Source organism: Panicum virgatum, chromosome 7K (assembly GCF_016808335.1).
Source record: "Panicum virgatum strain AP13 chromosome 7K, P.virgatum_v5, whole genome shotgun sequence".
NCBI classification, from domain to species: Eukaryota; Viridiplantae; Streptophyta; class Magnoliopsida; order Poales; family Poaceae; genus Panicum; species Panicum virgatum.
The window spans coordinates 27,933,954-27,957,805 of NC_053142.1; the positions used below are offsets into that span (position 1 = coordinate 27,933,954).

A 23,852-nucleotide genomic window follows, 5' to 3' on the forward strand; every position below is an offset into this window, starting at 1 on the left:
AGCTGTTTGGTTACCGATCTGGTGAGGAGATAGTCCTGACGCCCGCCGATTAAACTGGTGTAGAGTAGCACTAGTAGGATCAACGTGAAGGCGCTGCAGTCCCTCTCCCTCATAGCCAACTCGAGCAAGGTCGACCACAGGGACCACCTCATCTCTTTTAAATCCTTTTGTGTGATCCATTCTTGATTCTTGTTGCTTGTGTTAGTTCTGCGTTCTTGGAATCTGGAAGCTTGTCAGTACCCTGCAACTGGGGTACCCACTCCTACTGTGCCAAGCACTTATGTGCAGCTTACAACAATACTAAATGGATGTCATTTGAAAGCACTAGCTAGCTGCAACTGAAGCAGAATAAGGGTACACAAATGCTTCTGTTTGTAACTTGGGCTAATCTGAATATATCTGTACCTTGGGCTGAAATTGATTGTAAGCAAATGAGCCTAAATTTCCTATGGTAAACTATGTAGTTAAGTTGGTTCCTGTTTTGTTCTCTCTATTCGGTGCTACAATTATTGATCTGTTGCGTGGTCTCCGAGCTTGATACTATTTCTCTTATATTCACTACCAGAAAACGGATGATTCCTGACGGTCAAAAACCGGATTACCGTCAGGAATCTGCCGACAGGACTCAGTCGTCAGGAAAGACCACCCTTTCCTGATGGTTGGCCGACAGGAAAGTTTCCCTGACGGGATTTCCTGACGGTCTATGGGAAGGGGGGGTCTGGTTGAATACCTGACAGCTACCCGTCAGGAACTGTGGTTTTGGCCGTCAGGAAATCAACTATGAGCAGTAAAAAAATACACATGCGGAACTACATACATCAAATTCAGTTTGTATGCTAGTTCCATATACATGTCCATCATATACATATCAGTCTGTCATCCAGCAAGCTATTGGATTAGAATGAATAAATGACTACAGGATATATAACTTTTTAGATCTACAAGTCCTTGTATATGACTCATGTCTAGTCTTCAAAAGTTACATACAGATCAAAACAATGCTAGGTTCAGAAAACTAAAGTTCAGTTCTCCTTTGAAGTTGAATAAGTGAAGTATCTCAGCATCCCTCTTTAATACATCCGAGCTTGGTCTATCCTGAAAAGAAGAGTTCCAAAAGTCACATAAGTAGAACCAATCTATTGTGATGCAGGCTCCCATGACCTCTGAATCGTTAGTAGTTTTGCTCCAAATATTTTTCTAACTCTATGTATACACAACTCAGCTAAAAATAAAGTAAACTCGGCTAAAAGGTTAACTAAAGTTCACCTTGATGTTGAGCTCTAGCAATATGAAGATCACCAGCACTCCATTCACCATTGTGTTGTATTTTTGTACCTGACCAATTGGCCAAATTAATTGGATCAGTTGGCCGTACATGTTCAAGTTGTCAAAACTGATCAAAAGAACTAGTAATGATGGAATACAGCAGGTATATATTGAGGGAGCTCTCTGCTATGGTATTGTACTTGGCAGGTTCAGACGTCCTTGCTAATCTGTTTTGCACATGAATTGAGTCAAATTCAAGTGCTCTGGAAACTTGACATCCTTGCTAACCTTACCAAAAACGAATTTATTGATAGCACATGGTACATTAGAGTAAGGAAATAGCCTATGATTGTTAATGGTATCTGATATCTCTTCAGTGCGATTGTCAGAATATTTGGCGCCTCTGATATTGTCAACTTATTTTTGGCATGCTATAAAGAGGAATTCTACCAATCAATCAAATAGGCCATGCATGCCCTGAAATTACACTCTAGGATCTATCATCTTAGAACATAAACGAAGTCAGTTCTCATGCCATACTAATATATTTCCTCCTAGGAAAATTTGCAGATAGTTTATTTAAGAACAGAAACAAAGTTAGTTCTCATGCCATACTAATATAAACAATTGGATCTCAGTACATCATGATAGTTTATTTTACTCTAGGGAGTGTTGCAATTTTCAGTTACCTCTCATAGGCAAGTAAAAGGTCGATCTTTTTCTGTTGAGAATCATAGGAGAAAAGCCTCATCAGAACTGTGGCTTTGAAATCAATCTGTACAGATAAAAGCCACATAAAATCAAAAAACATTATAATCTTTAAGATATGGTGAGAATCGTACCACATCGGGCTTGAGGAGGAAGGCCATAGCGATGGCACTGGACGCCCCAAACAGGGGTAGTGGTGCGGCCACGGCCCCCAGCTAGCAGAAGCACAGCGCCCTGGGCGAGCGGCGGCGGCCACGACCGCTCCAGCCATCCAAGGCACGGCGCCTCGAGGGGAGCGGCGGCCCAGGGTCCCTGGCCACCGGAGACACAGTGACCCGGGGCGAGTGGCGGTGGCGGCGGCCACGAACCTGCAGCCACCGGGACCACCAGAGGCACACCGCCTGGGGCAAGCGGCGGTTGGGATGGCGCGACCCCTGATTGGATCCGGCCATGGGTACCTCAGATCCGGCGAGGAGAAGCCCGGATCCGGACCCGGTGGCCGGCCGAGGTGAAGGGGCGACGAGGTTTGTGGCCGGAAGGAGGTGGAAGGTAGGGGAAGAGAGAGGTGGGAGGGCGAGGGAGGGGCGAGCTAAGCCGAGCAGGCCGCTGCTGCTACCCGGACCATGGCTGCCGGCGGCGGCAGCCGCCACCGCCTGGGGGCGGAGGCAGCGGCGGGCGGGTGGGCGAGATGCGGCCACAGGCGGTGCGTGCGAGGAGACGCTAAGGATAGGATATGGATGAAGGGAGTGGTTCCTGTCAGTTGTTTTAGTCTAGACGCTCGGTAGCGCGCTCGGCCTGTTGGGCTCCCGTCGGTCCAGGTTTACCGTCAGGAGCCTTTCTGTTTCCGGTAGTGATTTCAGCGCCGTGTGATTCCTCAGCTTTCTGCCCCATCTACTGCTGCCAGTGCACATAGAGTGCGCAAGGCATATATGCTTCTCCAAAGATCGGCAGGTATGTTCTTCCTCTGACCATTCAGCTTTAGGGGCTGATGTGCTGCTCCTCATCTATGAAGTGCATCGTTCGGACAACTCTGCCAATGCAACAAAAATTTGCTATCCTATAATGTGCTTGCGATGCATATAAGATTCCATGCTATTTGGTCATCCTGTTTTAGTAAGCTATACTTGTCTTTTCTACTTGTGTCATCAATAATAGTCTGTCATGATGAATTCTTGCATAGAAATGAGAAGGATGCTATCTTTAAGGCCAGGCTGAATTCTTTGACATAATCCTAATTTGCACTTTAAGAAATATATACACCACAGTAACAAATGTTGCTACCTTGCCGCTACTTCTTACACCAATTTAAGGAATTGCTTCAAAAATTCGTATCATCACTAGTTGTATCACTAATCCGGTCATCAAATATGTTTACCATCATTAAAGATTTCCATATTGTATTATTTCAGGTGGGAAGACTGAAACTAGAGAAGGCCATTCTTAGACAAGCAAAAAGTATTGCTACAGACTTAGTTTAATTATACTCGGATTTGATTTTGATGTGTATATATTGAATAGGACTATAGGAGTGATCTGTCATTACTGTGGGATGAAATAGGGTAGCTAGAAGCTACATTGTGTGTACATATTCACATTTGTGTAAACAAATGAAGTAGCTAGAAGCTACAGTTATGTTCCAATACAATGCATTTATTTTTTTAATTTTATAAATTCACATTGGTGACGGGCAAAATCGTAGCACGTCACCAAAAGAAAATTATGAGTGACGTGCTATATGTTGGCCCGTCACTAATAACTGTCATTAGTGACGGATGTATACTACAGCCGTCACCTTTGTGTATTACTAGTGACGTGCGAACTCTGCAACCGTCACCTTTGTGTGTTATTGGTGACGCACGAATTATACAGCCGTCACCTTTGTGAGTCATTAGTGACGGTGTTTGCACATCACCAATGTGGTTCACATCAGTGATGAAAATTTAGTGACGCGCATTTTAGCCGTCGCTAATGTGTATCTTCAGCCGTCAATAATATGTATTTCTGACGTAGTGATTGCAAACAGGCACTGCAATAACGGGCAGCTTTGCCCGATACTGCAGAGGGGTCGCCTGTAGTGACGGAACGTAATAACGGCTCCTCTGCCCGTTATTGCAGTGGCTTTTTGCCCGTGCCCGATTGCACTAGTGGTATATAGCGGCTACCAGGCAGTTTGCAAATGCTCAGTCCCCTGCGTGCGCGCGCAGAGACAAGTGACAACAGGCAAGAAAGCTTGCATGAGATGCCAAGATGTATAGATGAATACCTAGCGCCCTATATTATGGTTCAACGACTTTTAAAATCCAACAAACCTAGAATGCAGCAATCCCAAAAGCTTCCCCTCCTAAACTTTAATTTTTTTTGAGCTTTTGACATGAATATATATAGTAACAAAAACTTCAGTAACAATTGAACCTACCCATAATCTAGGCATCCAAATATCCCCATCTTTTACATCCAGCTTTTAACTATCTAGATTTTACAATTTAGAAGCCATGGGCTACCTTTTCATAATCTCTAGCTGATCCAAATTAAACATGGAGCATGGCATTTTCTGGGTGTTCGTCATGAGGCTACGTCTGGGACGAGGGCGTGTGAGAGCTTGATGTGTAACAGCACCAACAATATACATACTATGGGTACGTGGATGCATCAGAATCAGGACAAAATTAAACTATACATGCATCAGCATTGTCATAAACCGATTCGGCAGCGTCCAGCCGTCCACAACCATAAGAAATGCTGTGCTTCTTCATCCCTGAAAGCGGAACGAATATCCAATGATTTTCATCATCATTTTTTAGGGGATCATCATCAGTGCATAACAAGCCATGCGCTGTAACTCAGTAACTGACAACAGCAAGTGGGTCGAGGTGCATGCGTGGAGCAGCCAGCTTAATTATATAGCACTCGCACGGCAACTTATTAGTGGCAAATAAATTAAATATATAAAGAATAAAAACTAAGGTCTCGCAATCTTGGTAGTGCGTATACATATAGAAATTAAAGCAGTTTATTTGCAAATTATATAAATGAAACACGCTCGCGGCCAACAAATACTCCAGTACATATTATATATAGAGTAAATTGTACTCATTATACATCAACTTGTATGGTTGCATCACTTTGGTCTAGTAAGTTTCGGGCATAGGATGGTCCTTTGCGCAGGCATCCTACTCTCTGCTTCCAATTTAACCGATTCAATCCGAAACCACCTTGCAAACAGTAGCAACAAGCAACCAAATCACCAAATCATTACCCACAATACCACCCGCAGGCATCTCCTGCGCCTCGCTTGGCCTGCCTCCTCCTGCGCCTCGCTTGCCTGTGCCCGGCAGCTGCGCCTCGCGCCGCCCACGCCTGTGTGGAGCCATGCCGCCGAGCACTGCCCACGCCGCCGGATCTCTACCACCGCACGTCACCGGCATGGAGCCACGCCGTCGCGCATCGCTCGAGCACGGCCGCTGCCGCTGGCTCTGTATACCATGTTGAGTTGGGGAATACATTTTCCAGTGAAGCTTCTCCACTCCACTCCTTCCTTTCCATTCATTTGTATATACAGAATACATATTACATATTAATCCTCCCACACATTGCTATTTTATAGAAAGGACCACCAACAACTTGCAAATTGTATGAATGAAACGCGCTCGCGGCCAACAAATACTCCAATACATATTATATATAGAGTAAATTGTACTCATTGTACATCAACATGTACGGTTGCATCACTTTAGTCCAATAAGTTGCGGGCATAGGATGTTCCTTTGCGCAGGCTCCGCAGGCCGTTGAAGAAGTCGAGCGCCTCCTTGGTGGTGAGGCCAGCTCTTGCAGGATGCCCTTTGTCGCAGCTTGTGCACGTCCTTCTCCCTATGCACTAATTATAAAACTAATTGCATAAGCCGGGGCTAATTCACAAGATAAATCTATTAAGCCTAAATTAGTCCATAATTTGCCTATATATGTGATGCTACAAATTAATACATTTATGCATTTAGTTTTATAATTAGCCTATGTTTAATACTTTTAATTGATACCAAATATTGCTTGAAGTGATAAGGACTGAAATTTATTCCTCTGTATCAAACAGGGCCTTACAGTGGGTGGAGACGGCTTGAAGAAAAAAGAAAAAAAAATGCATGCATTGCATTGGCAGGCAACACTGCATGCAGCAGTGTGAATTAGTCTGGTGACAGACTAACCAATCACCCTAAAAGTGATCGGGTGCTCTAGCCTAAGAGGGAGAGGAGGTAATTTAGGCAACTTAAAATCCTTAACCTTTGGTTCCAACTAGTTTACACAAAACTTAAACTAAATCAAGCTATTTAGATGTGCAACTATGGTTCATCTAGTGTGAAACTCTCATTCCAAAAGAGTTTAGCAACCTATAGCCAATCCTATCAAGATACTATTCTATAAAAATAAAGGCATACAAAGATTGCTAGTATGAAATGCGAAAACGTAAAGGAGGGATGATAGGAAGCAAACTCTCGACACGAGAATTTATCCCGTGGTTCGGTTTGACACTAAGTCGTTCGTACATCCACGTTGTTGAAGCACTCAATCAAGAGTATTGCTTCCCGGCAATCAAGTCTCTTCCATAAACACAATCACGATCACCTTGATTCCGCTTTCCACTAAGGAGCTTGCCCACGAAGGATGAGGATCTTCACGCCCCCTGCACAAAGTTGTCGACGCCGCTCCACACCAAGCCGGAGGGTCGTTGACATGCCGGCGAGCCACCAATACTCCAAGGATGGCCGGCGCACCGAGATACAATTTTTGGTTCACTCTAGAACCACTCACAAGGTAGTAACACCTTGCTCTCTCACTCACTTAAGAGCTAACCTAGCACTAACACTCTCAAATATGTGCTAAGGACTAAAGATGTGATCACTAAGCTCTTGGATGGCTTGGAGGTATTTTTGGGTGTGGGTGCGATGTCTTGGAACTCCAGCGACTCCAAAATGGCTGGGGGAAGGCATATATATAGCCCACAAACTCGATGTAGCCGTTTGTAGTCGTTGGGGCTTGTCTGTGTAAAGCGTCGGTTTAACCGGTGAGGGACCGTCGGTTCAACCGGTCACACATGGCTTGCAACTAGCCATTGGCCTTTCTGAATCGCTCTGCTGCTGACGTGGATGCACCAACGCATTGCACCGACGGGTGTTGGTTTAACCGGTGCTGAACACTTGGTCAATTTGTTGTCCGACATGCTCTCTGGACAATACATAGTCGAATGCACCGACACCTCCCTTAGTTAAACCGATGCAGTAAGCATTGACAGATTTAGTCTGTCAATTCACAGATTTAGTCTGTCAATAGCTATCATTGGACCGGTTTGTTTTTATTCCCCATCGGTTGAACCGGTCTTCAAGCGTCGGTTCAACCGGTCTCCAAGCATTCTTCTAATGCTTCACGATATGCTCTCTGGACAATACCCGGATGAATGCACTGATGCCTCATTTTATGACCGTCGGTTCAACCAGCACTGGGCTTTCTTCGGCACAGTTTGGGCCATTGCTCCGACAACACGGCATCGGTCCATTCGGTGCCAACCGGTTTAATCAATTGACGAGTTTAGTCTGTCAATTGACCGATTTAGTTTGTCAAGGCATCTATCAATGTTCTGTTTGCTTTGCTTAATTTCTTTTCATATTTGATCATTTGAATGGCTTCTATTACATCCTTGGAACCTAAAAATCATATAAATGTGATCTAACAAATTTTGGTCACATTGATTATGTTGTCACACAATCACCAAAATCACAAACAATGGCCTAATGGGACCATGTTCCTCACACACCCCCTACGTCATTCCATCTGAGTCAGTCATTGAACCCGAGCCCGGGTGTGGAGCTTGATTAAGCACTCGCACCGCAACTTCATCAGTGATGGTAAATAAATAACTAAATTATGAATCTTGTACTAGCTAGTAGTAGTAGTATACCGCTAGCAAGCACGCAGTTTGCAAATTCCACGGCACCAACGAACAGACAAGTAGATCGACAATACTACTGCCACAACACACAAGCTCCGGACGACGCTACAAGATTAATACAGAGCCAACTAGCTAATAACATATTACCACTGCAGAGCCAACTAGCCAACTAGCTGATCACTCAATGAACAATGCTGATCGGTGTGAATGGCAATAAATATAGATAAGTACAGGGAACATTATTAGTTACCAGGGAAATGCTACATGCATGCATCTCTATCATGTATATCGATGGGCGCCCTTCTTGAATGTCATGACGAAACTGATAATTCCACCAACGGCGGAGCCAACCGCGACGATGTACTTCCAGTTGTTGTACACAAACGCGTACAGCCGTAGCCACCCCGGCCACCTCGTCACCCTGTAACGCTCAATCTCTACCATGACGTCGAAGTAGCAGCGTCCTTTGCGCAAGCCCTCGAGGCTGGTGAAGAACTCGAGCGCCTTGCTGTTGGCGAGGCCTGCTCCTTTCAGGACGCCCTTTGTTCGCAGCTCGTGCACGTCCTCCTCCCTGTGCATCAACATGCAGAGGAGGAGGAGGTAGGAGCACACCACGGAGTCCTCCGGCTTCGCCCCGGGGTCAAGGAAATCCGGGGTCGTGCATAGCTCGAGAGCCGCCATGCTGACGAGCATGCTTGCGCGGCGATCGTCGAGAGACAGCGGCGCCATGGAGAGCTCGGCGAAGATGAACCATTCACTGGCGAGGCCCATGTCTGGAAGCTCTGCTCTTTCGTTGGCTGTGAGGTGGATGCCCATTTCGGCAAGCTCGATGGCACCGGCTGAAATCGATATTGATCCTATTTTCTCTTTTTCTGAAGCTGACATTTTGGTTATGCTTCTGCTTCTTCCTTTTCCTACCATGTGGAGCCGGAGGAGGCCAAGGAGATGCGGTGGTTTGTCGCTAGGGTCCAGGAAGACCTTGGGCGATTTGCGGCCGGCGCGGTCTTGCAGACACTCATCTTTCCACCTAGCAACGAACTCCTCCTTCTTCTCCAAGGGCTCGGACGTGCACTTGCTCATGACGGCGTCCACCACCGGCCAGGGGATCTGGTTCTCAAGCAGCATGATGTCACGAGCGATGTCCTCGCCACTGGCCTCGAAGACATCGAACAGCGCCCGGTCGCCCTCGGCGCCCGACATTTTGAGCATGTACATCACCAAGAAGCAGGCGTCGTAGAACATCATTGGTAGAAAGTCATTGTCGTCGTCGATACCTTCCATCACGTCCTTGTCGTAGAGGCCGCGGGCGTCGATTTCCGCCACGACGGAGACGACCTCCTGGTACAAGTCCCGGACAGAGAGGCTGCAATTGTTGTTGACCCATTTGTACTCCTGGATGCAGTGGTGCGCAGCCACATGCTTGAGCTCCTCCGCCTTCTGGAGGTGCTCTCGGCGGTGGTGGTAAGGGCCGATGGCCACGACCTTGGGCGCAGTGTACCGATCGCCGAGAGCCTGAATGCTCGGAGGGTACCTATGCATCTTCGTTTCCATCAATTTGGCATCAGCCTGAAACTTGCCGTCTGTTTCCTGGAACAGCTTATCAGGGCTATTCATATAGGTCCCCAGTTTTCCCTGCACGTCGTCCTCTCGTGTCGTCGTTGTTTTCCCAGTCGTGGGATCATGATGTTGTGCGGCTGCAGCATAGTAGTTGTTGTAGTAGTTGTACTCAACCAGTTGCTGCTGCCCTCCGCCGCTAGAGCTGATGCTGCTATCAGGGACGGCATATGGTTGGAGGCTGCAGCAGGAAGAACCAAAGATGTCGACGATGGACGCATACTGCAAAGGGTGGCCGACGGCAGGAGCCCACACTTGTTGAGCATCACCAGTTGGTTCTTCGGCGCTCCAGTTCGTCGCCACCTGATGAAGCTCGAAAGGTCCCCTCCAGGCAGCAGTGGGTTCCATAAATGCTACTGTACAGTACGTATGTAGCTCCAACCCGCACACTGAAAGGCAGTATCTAACTAGCTAACTTGCTGCAATAAGAACTGCAACAGAAAGAACATACGAAATGGTGAAAGAGTGAAACCTGCAGAAGAGCTATCTACAAACTTAAATCACAGAGAAGCTACAAGCGAGCATATAGTCTCGGAACAGTACATAATGTACTCATCATGCGCGCGATATTCATGCATGGTTAGTAAGAGACCAAAGAGCAGAGAGAAGAGAAAAAGAATACTTACAGCGAGCGGGGCAGAAGAAGCACAGCCACCGTACCTTGTCCACGCACACTCCTCTTGTAGAGAGCTTCACTTCGCATCATGTATACTCGCTCGGTGATGCATATGCACGTACCCAGGCCACATGGTAGGGGCTATCTGTCGCTCACGACAACATTATATTTACAGCCACCACCAACCATATTGTAGTTGTATATACCGACCGAGAGTCCTTTTATCCACTTGAAAGAAAAAAATACTATGTAAGTAGCATGAGAGTATCTTTTATAGTTGGCGGCATCAATGAGGATCTGGATCCACACTCTGACATAAATCAAGTAGTATCTTGCTCCCAACTGAAGAGCGCCTCGTTGCTTGGGAGAAGCATCAGCTCACAATGTAGGAGCCGTCAAAGGTGATGGGCATCATCACCCAAATGTGACGGGTATAGAGGCCGTCACGTTTTTTCAATCACTGTTGTCAAGTCAAAGGTAATGGACGGTGTGAGATCAAAGCCCGTCACCAAGGTGCGGCCCCCAGGCCCCAAGAGTCGAGTTTCCACCCGTCACTTTTGGCTGATCTAGGTGACGAGTTGTCTGTGAAGCATAGGGATGTTAATGGATCGAATATATGGACGGGTATTGTCGATATTGTATTTGTTTTCATATTTTCTATCGGATTCGAACACGGATAGTCTCGGATACAAATATGGATTCGAATTGCTTCGGTTATGAATACGAATATATGTGTATCGAATATGGAGTGAACCGGATACGGATCAAGTCGGGCACGGATGTTTATTCCGGTATCGAGTTATTCATATCGCACATGTTGTAACACTCGAACATCCTAAGATTCCAAATTCTAATTAAATTTTATACTTAAGGAAGAAATTAATAAACATCTTTTCCAACAATTACATAGATGAGAGAGATTCAATCACATGACATTCTAACTTGCGACATAGCTTAGATTGGAAATACTGAATTATACGATATTATAACTTGTTACATTGATGATACTTGAAGCACTCGAATTGATTCGTCTATTTTGGAGGCTAGTTTTGAACTAAAATCATGCTTGATTAGCCACATTAACAATAGATGGCATACCATTTTAGGCACTCAATCACACGACATTGACAGTCTAATTTATTACATGCATAAATGCATAAATATGTAGGAGATATCAATTTATTGCTAGAGTGTGAACTATTATATGATATTGAGTTTTTGTTAAAATGGAACATCAAATTATTGCTAAAGTTTGACTTTAGTTCTTAAACTAGACTAAGAATAAATAAGATTCAACTTCTATAGAGTGGCAATAGGTAGATTGTATTTTTAGAAATTTTTTGTGCTAATTTATATTTTCTAATCTGAAATGAATTAGTTATTAAATTTTTAGAGACAAATGCAATTTTTATCAATTTATATATTTTATATTATAAAACTAGAGTAGTGATAGTAGGTAAATTATATTTTTAGAAAATTTTTGGTACTAATTTTGTATTTTTTTATTTGAAATGAATTAGTTATAATTTTTTAGAGTTTAAATTAGATTTTTATTAAAATATATGTATATTATGAAATTATAAGAATTTAATATCCGAACCACCTTTGTTTAGCTCTAAGCAAAGCAATCCGCTATTAGCCCTATTAGCTAGGCTCCTAAATAGTAACATCACCTGCATAAGCAAAAGGGAATACATCGGAGTAGAATTTGACAGTTGGGGGCAAAGAATTGATAGTTATATTAATGGGTAAATCAAACAATACCTTACAGATTTTAGGGCTGTCGAGATTCCAGAAGAGCCATAGGGAAGCGATTAGAATGAGCACACCCATGGCGATAGAGGTTTTCTTCACCAGGAACGCCACACGGGAGTCCTCGCCGCAGGCCACCGTGAGGCCATAGCAACGGTGTCGACGTCGGACTGAACCACGATGGCCACGACGCTTTTCTTTGCGAGCTAGGTGGTGGCGAGGATGAGATGACTGGTCTGGACTCGTCGCCGTGGCTCGATTCGACACTACAACAAATATGACTTTTTGTGACGTATATCGCAACATCAGCAGAGGATATTTTTTTGTGACGTTTTTTATCCGACGTGGCATTTTCATAGTTAACCATAGCATTTATTCTGTGATGTTTTTTTTTTGGGTTTGTTAGTGACAAAAAGGAGCGTCACAAATTAGCGACACCACAAGGATTGTTAGAAAATTTGGAACACAAAAGCCAGTTTTCGTCACAGAATACATTTTATCACCCACATTAGGCGAGATCGCATTTTTGTCATCCGAATGTCACAAAATGCAAAACATTGTGGAAATAACTACTTTTGTGATATAAATGGAACGTCGCCTAATGTCAAATCCATCCCACAAATCCATACCACCGACATGAGAGCATCTCCAACAGATTATCCAAATCCTACTCTCTGTATTGCTATATAGCTATCCATTTAGCTAACTTTCACGCTCTATTTGTCCATGATTTCCAACATACTAGCTATATACTCTTCTTTCCCATCCTCCGGTCCGCCCGCTCAGCGCCGCCTAGCGCCGCCCGCCCAGCGCCGAGGAGTGCACGCGCCACCACCTCCATAGCCTAGCCGCCGACCCCTCCCCATCCCCACCAATCCTCTCCCCTGTCCCCTCCGGCCTCCACCGCCCGCAGGCAGCGATGAAGGCGTCCGCGGCCTTGCGCTACGCGGCCTACAACTCGTCGTCCCTGTCCCCGTCCCCGTCGTCGTGCCGCACAGCAGCGCCTTCCGCGCCGACACCGGGAGGAGCGCACGGGAGCAGCAGCAGCGCTGGTGGTCGCGGGGAGACCCGGGCGCGACCTGTGGGGCGCCGGCGGCTTGCCGCAGCCCCACCACCAGGACCACCTTGGCTCCGTGCTGCCGCGGCTCATCTCCATGGACAAAAAGCCGCCTTCCTCCAAGGCCCGCCTCCCGGTCCCTCCTGCCGCCGCCGCCGCCGCCGTGGCGAAGACCAACGCCAACACGCGGACGCTCGCCATGGTGCTGCGCAGCGAGCGGGAGCTCGTGGCGCAGAGCCAGGCGTAGGAGGAAGAGATCGCCGCGCTCCGCCTGCAGCTCGAGAACAAGGACCGGGAGGTGGAGCGGCTGAAGGACCTCTGCCTACGACAGCGGGAGGAGATCAGGAACGCATCCGCGCCGCGCCGCGGTCGAGGCTCTGCGCGCGCCGCCGGGGCTGCGGCCGGGCTCGGCGAGCCGCCGGGGCCGTGGTCGAGGCTCTGCGCACTCCGCCGTGGCCGAGGTCGAGCTATGCGCCGCGCCGCCGGGGGCCGCGGCCGAGCTCCGCACGCGGTTGGGGCCACGGCCGAGCTCGGCGAGCCGCCGGGGCTGTTGTCGAGGCTCTGCGCGTGCCACCGTGGCCGTGGTCGAGCTCTGCGCCGCGCCACCGGGGGCCGTGGCCGAGCTCCGCGCCTCTCGCCGACGTGGGCACGAGCTCCACTGTCGGCGCGGACGGACGTGGCGAGGCAGAGCCGGTGGGCGCGGTTGTTGCTACCGCCGAGGGCCGCTGCCGCGGACGCCGGAAGTGGGACCCACGCGCGGGGGGAGCAGATGGCGAGCTCCTTGCGCTCGGGGAAGGAAGCGAGCGGAAGGGCGCACATACAGAATGTGATAGCGAGAGGAGTCGGGTGAGGGGCTGACCCGCCCCTAAAAATGCTTTTCTAGGGACGGGTCGAATGCTACAGTAATCTCGCTCTATTTGTAGCAACGGATGATATTTTGGTCCGCCCCTAAAAAAAAGTTGGGGCATTCCTGCAAATGGTTTTTGTAGTAGCGGTGGGTGCAACTTATATACCACTCACACAAATAATTTAGTGGCAACAATTTTCAATCATTCATGGTACACTACTACAATACTACTTGCTGCCTCTGTGAACAAGCTGTAAGAGTATTCCGTATTCCTGTAACTTCAAGTTTGTTAAATTGCAGCCATGCACTACTACAGATATGGTCATTGCAAACGACCTATCACCGCCGGGTCGTATTGCGAACCGGCGGTGATAGATTTTCGAACATCACCATCGGGTCGTAACACGAACCGGCGGTGATGGTTAGACATCACTGCCGGATCATTTTAGGTGTCGTCGGTGATACAAATTTTTTTTTCTTTATCTTGTCCCTCTCCCTCTCCCGTCAGTGTCCCTCTTCCTCATCCATCTCCTCCCTCCCTTTCCCGTCTCCTCCTCCCTTCCCTCCCCTCCCCTCCAGCCATCCCCTCCCCATCTCTTCCTTCTTCCTCCGCGGGCCCCCTCCTCTCCTCCTGTCCCGCGCGGCACATGGATCCCGCCCCTGCCTCTCCTCCCGTGCTGCGCGGGATGCGGACGCGATGGCGCGCGGCACTGCGCAGCGTGGTGGCGGTGGGGAGCAGCGGCCGGCCGCGTGCAGTGCTGCGCAGAGTGGTGGCGAGGAGCGGTGCGGCGCCGCACGGTGCGTCGCGGCTCAGCGCAGCGGCGGCGGTAAGCAGCAGCGGCGGCGGAGATGCGGACGGGGATGCGGACGTGGTGCTGCGCGAAGGAGCGGTGGCAAGGAGCAGCGCTACGCTATGCGGAGCAGCGTCGCGGCGGCGGGGAGTAGAAGCCGGCTGCGCGCAGCGTGCCGTGGAGCAGGGCATTAGCGGCCGGCCGCGCGGCGGCGTGGCGAGGCGCGTCGCACAGCTGCGCAGTGGTGGCGGGGAGCAGTGGCCGGCCGCGCGCGGCACTCAGCGCAGCAGCGGCTGGGAGCAGCCACGGACTCTGCAATTCTGCTGCTCCTCACATTATCAACCGGCCTGCAAGATGTTCGGCAGAATGGCACACAAGATTCTTGGTGCAAAGGTTCATGCAGAAATGGTTTAAAGACTCTACGCGTCTCTTTTCTTTTTGCATTTAGTGCTGGCCAAAGAATTGAAAAATGCTCTGCATGGGATACAAACCGATTATCATTAGCTTCTTTTAGATGTTTATGTCTATATTATTTCTTTCAAACCAAGAACTGTACTAATTCATATCCCATTCCATGTCAACTTCAGCAAGTACTGATACTAGGATTTGTGTGGAATATAATTGGCTAATAAAATGTGATGAGTCAGATTTATCCATTCACCTTTAACTTATGTTTGGGTCTTTGTAATCAGCAGGGTCACTTACTGATAGTCGGAGCAGGAGCAGCACAAGGTGGCAACTGCTCAGCTCCTCAAAGGCCAAGGTGTCACTGGTGCAGCTTTTTTGTGTGCCTTTTTCTGAATAATTCAAATCATCAGGCAATGTGGGATACTGAGAGCTATGTTGGTAGATTGTGTACTCTTCAAATTATGTTATTCTATTTCTAAATATAGAGACTGAATGCCACTCAAATTTAAAGCACATTGCACCAATTGCCAAAGAGAAAAGCATAAGGTATTTGAGTCGAGAAACGCACTATCATAAATCATTGTTTCTACCTGGTTGTAATGTTTTATTGTGAAACTAAGATTTTCTGTGTCCACTTTACATGTACATTTGTATCTAAATCATTTTATGATGAATGCCATATTTGTGCCATTTCGTTGGTAATCGCCACTAAAAAGGTTGGATCTAATAAAGGGCTGGTTTATTATATGTGAAGCTCTAGCCGAAATGCGGAGTGCTTTGTCAGTTAATCTGCTGGTGTACGGCTTCTGAGGAGGTGAAGATGCTGCATCAGAGATGCTTGCTGACAAGGTGCACACGAAAGTCTTTTTTGCAAGTACTGATACTAGGATCTGTGTGGAATGCATGAACTTAGTAGTCACATAGATTTGATTGTCATTTAAAAACATCCATTTGTAGCCTGTAAAATAGATTTGTGCTTTGTAGCCTATAAAATAGATTTGTGCTTTGAACGGCCATTTGCTTCTTTTGTATTGCACATCAACATCATACAAATAATATGTTAGATACTTAGATATGATGTGCCTCATGCTTCAGTGAGCGATCCTTTTGCTTTATGCTACAAGACCCAATGCATATGTATGAACAACTCTATTAATGGAGTAACTTTCTGTGTCACTAAATCAATTTGTGCAATGCAGGTGATTGTTGAGAAGGCTGAGAGAAGTGATATTCCTGACATCGACAAGAAAAATTCAATTCTCAACTTCTCTACTAGATATCTGAAAATTATTTCTACTTAGGCTGAGAGAAGGCTGAGAGGTGATTGTATGGACTCTTTTGTTTAATCTCGATGTATGAGCTCATATGGTTGAACTCTGTTGCTATAATTATATATTATATATGTTGTACAAATGATGCAATATTATTATATGAAAATATTTTTTTTTGATGGGAAAAAAGTCTTCACCGCCGGTTCGTGCCTTCAACCGGCGGTGTTGATGTCTCCATCACCAACGGTTCCATATACGAACCGGCGGTGATGGGTGCACATCACCAACGGTTCTGGAACCGACGGTGATAGCCCCGCTATCACCAACGACTTAAATCCAACGGTACCCAAAACCGTTGGTGATGTACTTTTAGAACCGGCGGTGATAGGGGTGGCTGTAGTAGTGATGTCACTTTTTTTGGGACAACAGCACTAAAAAGATTGTTTTTTTCCACGTGGAAGCACCGTCCGCTTCATTCTAGCACTGCAATGGTGAGCCGTCTTCATCTCGTTTTTTTTTTCCAACTCATGTTGTGGTGTTGCTTGCATCCTATGATGCATGGTAACACTGTTTTCAACCACTGCATCATGCAGAGGGCTCGGCCGGTTGCTGCAAGTGGCGCAAGAGAGGTAGGGACTTTGCCCATTGCCTTGCACTTGCAGGAACCAGGGGAAGTGGATTGCCGGAACCAGAAAGTTCTTTCAAGCAAAGGAAAATTTGTGCTCCATTACAAGTTGCAAAACTACAATGGCAAGTTCGGCATCTTTTCTACTTATATAAATGATCCTAGGAAGGTTGAGGAGGAGAGATTGAAGGCACTTGATATGTAAACTGTTTCTTATGATTTTATATATGTATGATTTGAATGACATTTGTGTTTTTCTATGAATGACCTACACTTAAGTTTTTGAATGCATGAGCTATGACTTTGTATGAATTATGTTGTCATGGTTGCTATGTGAAATATATTGTCTCTGATAAAAAGTTTTTGAATGCATGAGCTATGACTTTGTATGAATTATGTTGTCATGGTTGCTATATGAAATATATTGTCTCTGATAAATTTTGTTTCCTGCTATTGAATTATATTTGAATTTGTGGCTTGGGAACCCAATAAAATGCCAAAATTGGTTCAGCCTATAATTTACTGCAGTAACGGCCACAATGACATCACCATATCCATTATTGCAGTTCGGGTCTTCAATAACGGCCACATGACATCAATGCGTGTTACTATTACTACAGTGGCCATTTTCAATAACGGGCATCATGACGTCGCCGCCGTTATTGAAAATCGATCTTCAATAACGGTCGTGCTGATGTCATGCCGATCGTTATTCACTACGTCAAAAATATTAAAAGGAGACACCCATATTAGTGACACAAAAAACTTCACACGTCACTAATTTAAGATTAGTGACGGCTTTCTATCACAAATGTCACCGATAAATAACAATACCATTTCTCTTATCCTGGTACACACATATTGGTGACGGGTAATGTTTACGCACGTCACTAATTAGTCAGTGGGTGACGGACAACCTTAACCCGCATCACTAATGACATAACACAATGGTGACGTAATTTTTTCATCCGCGTCACTAATGTTAACTGTTCGGATCCTAGACGAGGCAGAATAGGAATTCTGAGGACAACCTGGGCCTGGGCTGCCACGACCTTTTCACCCGGCCCAAAACAGACCCCGCCGCCGTCTCCCTCCGTGGCTCCCTCAAGCGCTGCGCGTCCACTCCCCGCCTCCTTCCCTTCGCTCTCTGTGCCGCCGCATCCCTCGCAGGTCGCAACCCTAATCCCCTTTGCTCCCGACTCCGACGCTGCGCTGCCAACGCCGCCACCTGATCCATGGTGCCGTGGTGCTCGCCGCTCCGGTGATGACGCGCCATTGCATCAGAGATCCTACTCTCCGCCCTCTCCTCATCCCTGCGCTGGCTGCTGGGGTGGACCAGGAGCTCGGAATGCAGATTTGTCCCTTCACAGCGGCCTCCCTTGCTGTCCTCGACACCTCCGGCGGTCCCACGCCAGTGTCTGGTACATTTCTCTCTCATTCTCTCCCTCCTCTCCTCTCGTCCCATCTCAGATCCAGATCCACACATGTGCAAACGATAGACGGGGCAAGCAGGGGCAAGGGCCAGCAGCTAGCGCGGCATAGCGGAGGCTACCTCGCCATGGAATGGTCATCGAAGTTGTTGGTTTTGTTGCCAGGACGGGCTGGGGTCGTCGGAATCGGAGCCCACGCGGCAAGAGGAGCAGCGCCTCCTAGAACTAGAAGTTGGGTGTGTGTCTCTTGTCGCTCTCTTGCTCTAGCTTCTAACCAGCTGTTTGGTTACCGATCTGGTGAGGAGATAGTCCTGACGCCCACCGATTAAACTGGCGCAGAGTAGCACTAGCAGGATCAACGTGAAGGCGCTGCAGTCCCTCTCCCTCATAGCCAACTCGAGCAAGGTCGACCACAGGGACCACCTCATCTCCTTTAAATCCTTTTGTGTGATCCATTCTTGATTCTTGTTGCTTGTGTTAGTTCTGCGTTCTTGGAATCTGGAAGCTAATTATTTTGCTGCTGCTTTTGGGGCGATTGCAGACAGACAGGGCCTCCATGCTTGACTATGTGGCATTGAGTACCTGAAGCAACTTCAGCTACAGATGCGGGTGAGCAACCTGATGATGCACTGCTACTACTACTGGGTTACCCAACAATTGGGATATGCTGCTGGACTTCCCAATACCAACCAATGTGAATGCTAAATGACTAACAAAGTAGCAATTCATATGAGCATTTACTTGATCGATGACAAAGAATGCGAATTCGAAGTAGCTGAATTTTCTGAAAACTGTGAAAGTATGAGACGAAGTACTAGTATCGATCAAGATTGGGAGAGATGTTTGGTGCTAGCACATTGTCGATCTAGCAAGATTTTCAAACTTTACACCAAAATGCGATATTAGCTTAGTTAAAATGTGATTTATTTAAGTGTTCACAACTATTTATTTAATTTTTCTTGTGCCTCATTGAGCTGGTGTTTATTACCACATTCTCAGACTTCCCTTCTTGCAGAATGTCCAAAAAGGAACTAGAAAGCAAACATCTAACGGCATTGTCAGAATTCGAGAAGGGACTGATTGATGAGGTACACATTCTAGAAGCTTGACGATTTATTTATCTTCATGTCTTCTGTTTATGTCTCCTTGCAGAATTGGGATAAGATTTATTTCTGGATTACTTAACTGAGCACAAGTTATCATTGTCAATGGTGACTTCTGTAGATTCAGACATTTGAAAAGAATACTAGTACTCCTGACACTTGAAAATAGACATTCCTCTAGCTGAAAATACTCTTGTGTGGGATATGGTAGATCAGCACTTGTGTGCAGCTTACAACAATACTAAATGGATGTCGTTTGAAAGCACTAGCTAGCTGCAACTGAAGCAGAATAAGGGTACACAAATGCTTCTGTTTGTAACTTGGGCTAATCTGAATATATCTGTACCTTGGGCTGAAATTGATTGTAAGCAAATGAGCCTAAATTTCCTATGGTAAACTATGTAGTTAAGTTGGTTCCTGTTTTGTTCTCTCTATTCGGTGCTACAATTATTGATCTGTTGCGTGGTCTCCCAGCTTGATACTATTTCTCTTATATTCACTACCAGAAAACGGATGATTCCTGACAGCCAAAAACCGTTAGGAATTATAGGATTACCGACAGGAATATAATTCCTGACGGTCAGCCGTCAGGAATCTTCCGACAGGACTCAGTCGTCAGGAAAGGCCACCCTTTCCTGACGGTTGGCCGACAGGAAAGTTTCCCTGACGGGATTTCCTGACGGTCTATGGGAGGGGGGGGGGGGTCTGGTTGAATACCTGACAGCTACCCGTCAGGAACTGTGATTTAGGTTGTCAGGAAATCAACTATGAGCAGTAAAAAATACACATTCGGAACTACATACATCAAATTCAGTTTGTATGTTAGTTCCATATACATGTCCATCATATACATATCAGTCTGTCATCCAGCAAGCTATTGGATTAGAATGAATAAATGACTACAGGATATATAACTTTTTAGATCTACAAGTCCTTGTATATGACTCATGTCTAGTCTTCAAAAGTTACATACAGATCAATACAATGCTAGGTTCAGAAAACTAAAGTTCAGTTCACCTTTGAAGTTGAATAAGTGAAGTATCTCAGCATCCCTCTTTAATACATCCGAGCTTGGTCTATCCTGAAAAGAAGAGTTCCAAAAGTCACATAAGTAGAACCAATCTATTATGATGCAGGCTCCCATGACCTCTGAATCGTTAGTAGTTTTGCTCCAAATATTTTTCTAACTCTCTGTATACACAACTCAGCTAAAAATAAAGTAAACTCGGCTAAAAGGTTAACTAAAGTTCACCTTGATGTTGAGCTCTAGCAACATGAAGATCACCAGCACTCCATTCACCATTGTGTTGTATTTTTGTACCTGACCAATTGACCAAATTAATTGGATCAGTTGGCCGTACATGTTCCAGTTGTCAAAACTGATCAAAAGAACTAGTAATGATGGAATACAGCAGGTATATATTGAGGGAGCTCTTTGCTATGGTATTGTACTAGGCAGGTTCAGACGTCCTTGCTAATCTGTTTTGCACATGAATTGAGTCAAATTCAAGTGCTCTAGAAACTTGACATCCTTGCTAATCTTACCAAAAACGAATTTATTGATAGCACATGGTACATTAGAGTAAGGAAATAGCCTATGATTGTTAATTGTATCTGATATCTCTTCAGTGCGATTGTCAGAATATTTGGCGCCTCTGATATTGTCAACTTATTTTTGGAATGCTATAAAGAGGAATTCTACCAATCAATCAAATAGGCCATGCATGCCCTGAAATTACACTCTAGGATCTATCATCTTAGAACAGAAACGAAGTTAGTTCTCATGCCATACTAATATATTTCCTCCTAGGAAAATTTGCAGATAGTTTATTTAAGAACAGAAACAAAGTTAGTTCTCATGCCATACTAATATAAACAATTGGATCTGAGTACATCATGATAGTTTATTTTACTCCAGGGAGAGTGTTGCAATTTTCAATTACCTCTCATAGGCAAGTAAAAGGTCGATCTTTTTCTGTTGAGAATCATAGGAGAAAAGCCTCATCAGAACTGTGGCTTTGAAATCAATCTGTACAGATAAAAGCCACATAAAATCAAAAAAAACATTATAATCTTTAAGATATGGTGAGAATCATACCACATCGGGCTTGAGGAAGGCCATAGCGATGGCGTTGGACGCCCCAAACAGCGGTAGTGGCGCGGCCACAGCCCCAGCTGCAGAAGCACAGCGCCCCGGGCGAGCGGCGGCGGCCACGACCGCTCCAGCCATCCAAGGCACGGCGCTCCGAGGGGAGCGGCGGCCCAGGGTCCCTGGCCACCGGAGACACAGCACTCCGGGGCGAGTGGCAGTAGCGGCGGCCACGAACCTGCAGCCACTAGGACCACCAGAGGCACACCCCCTGGGGCAAGCGGCGGCTGGGACGGCGCGACCCCTGATTGGATCCAGCCATGGGTACCTCAGATCCGGCGAGGAGAAGCCCAGATGCGGACCCGGTGGCCGGCGGAGGTGAAGGAGCGATGAGGTTTGTGGCCGGAAGGAGGTGGAAGGTAGGGGAAGAGAGAGGTGGGAGGGCGAGGGAGGGGCGAGCTAAGCCGAGCAGGCCGCTGCTGCTACCCGGACCATGGCTGCCGGCGGCGGCGGCCACCGAAGGCGGCCTGGGGGCGGAGGCGGCGGTGGGCGGGCGGGATGCGGCCACAGGAGGTGCGTGCGAGGAGACGCTAAGGATAGGATATGGATGAAGGGAGTGGTTCCTGTCGGTTGTTTTAGTCTAGACGCTCGGTAGTGGGCTCGGCCTGTTGGGCTCCTGTCGGTCCAGGTTTACCGTCAGGAGCCTTTCAGTTTCCGGTAGTGATTTCAGCGCCATGTGATTCCTCAGCTTTCTACCCCATCTACTGCTGCCAGTGCACATAGAGTGCGCAAGGCATATATGCTTCTCCAAAGATCGGCAGGTATGTTCTTCCTCTGACCATTCAGCTTTAGGGGCTGATGTGCTGCTCCTCATCTATGAAGTGCATCGTTCGGACAACTCTGCCAATGCAACAAAAATTTGCTATCCTATAATGTGCTTGCGATGCATATAAGATTCCATGCTATTTGGTCATCCTGTTTTAGTAAGCTATACTTGTCTTTTCTACTTGTGTCATCAATAATAGTCTGTCATGATGAATTCTTGCATAGAAATGAGAAGGATGCTATCTTTATAGCCAGGCTGAATTCTTTGACATAACCCTAATTTGCACTTTAAGAAATATATACACCACAGTAAGAAATGTTGCTACCTTGCCGCTACTTCTTACACCAATTTAAGGAATTGCTTCAAAAATTCGTATCATCACAAGTTGTATCACTGTTCCTGTCATCAAATATGTTTACCATCATTAAAGATTTCCATATTGTATTATTTCAGGTGGGAAGACTGAAACTAGAGAAGGCCATTCTTAGACAAGCAAAAAGTATTGCTACAGACTTAGTTGAATTATACTCGGATTTGATTTTGATGTGTATATATTGAATAGGACTATAGGAGTGATCTATCATTACTGTGGGATGAAATATAGCGTAGCTAGAAGCTACATTGTGTGTACATATTCACATTTGTGTAAACAAATGAAGTAGCTAGAAGCTACAGTTATGTTCCAATACAATGCATTTATTTTTTTATTTTATAAGTTCACAATGGTGACGGTCAAAATCGTAGCACGTCACCAAAAGAAAATTATGAGTGACGTGCTATATGTTGGCCCGTCACTAATAACTGTCATTAGTGACAGATGTATACTACAGCCGTCACCTTTGTGTATTACTAGTGACGTGCGAACTCTGCAACCGTCACCTTTGTGTGTTATTAGTGACGCGCGAATTATACAGCTGTCACCTTTGTGAGTCATTAGTGACGGGTGTTTGCACGTCACCAATGTGGTTCACATCAGTGACGAAAATTTAGTGATGCGCATTTTAGCCGTCACTAATGTGTATCTTCAGCCGTCAATAATATGTATTTCTGACGTAGTGATTGCAAACCGGCACTGCAATAACGGACAGCTTTGCCCGATATTGCAGAGGGATCGCCAGTAATGACGGAACGTAATAACGGCTCCTCTGCCTGTTATTGCAGTGGCTTTTTGCCCATGCCCGATTGCACTAGTGGTACATAGTGGCTACCAGGCAGTTTGCAAATGCTCAGTCCCCTGCGTGCGTGCAGAGACAAGTGACAACAGGCAAGAAAGCTTGCATGAGATGCCAAGATGTATAGATGAATACCTAGCACCCTATATTATGGTTCAACGACTTTTAAAATCCAACAAACCTAGATGCCAATATATACCTAGAGCCCTATATTATGGTTCAACGACTTTTAAAATCCAACAAACCTAGAATGCAGCAATCCCAAAAGCTTCCCCTCCTAAACTTTAATTTTTTTTTTGAGCTTTTGACATGAATATATATAGTAACAAAAACTTCAGT

At 46.3% G+C, this 23,852-nt stretch overlaps 3 long non-coding RNA genes across 4 annotated transcripts; all 3 read left to right on the forward strand.

Moving 5' to 3' along the window:
- The first annotated feature begins 2,825 nt into the window (after window positions 1-2,825).
- Window positions 2,826-3,636, forward strand: LOC120640730. Its single transcript, XR_005661975.1, has 2 exons — window positions 2,826-2,925; window positions 3,384-3,636. It is a non-coding gene; the product is annotated as an uncharacterized LOC120640730 (long non-coding RNA).
- An 11,906-nt stretch (window positions 3,637-15,542) lies between these two features.
- Window positions 15,543-16,343, forward strand: LOC120642986. The gene is made up of 2 exons (XR_005662820.1): window positions 15,543-15,846; window positions 16,197-16,343. It is a non-coding gene; the product is annotated as an uncharacterized LOC120642986 (long non-coding RNA).
- Window positions 16,344-18,016: 1,673 nt separating this feature from the next.
- On the forward strand, window positions 18,017-23,048 carry LOC120640731. Of its 2 annotated transcripts, none has more exons than XR_005661977.1 (6): window positions 18,017-18,314; window positions 18,489-18,559; window positions 18,663-18,728; window positions 18,865-18,932; window positions 19,339-22,336; window positions 22,795-23,048. It is a non-coding gene; the product is annotated as an uncharacterized LOC120640731 (long non-coding RNA). The 2 variants fall into 2 exon arrangements; XR_005661976.1 differs by having other exon boundaries at window positions 19,339-19,411.
- The last annotated feature ends 804 nt before the right edge of the window (window positions 23,049-23,852 follow it).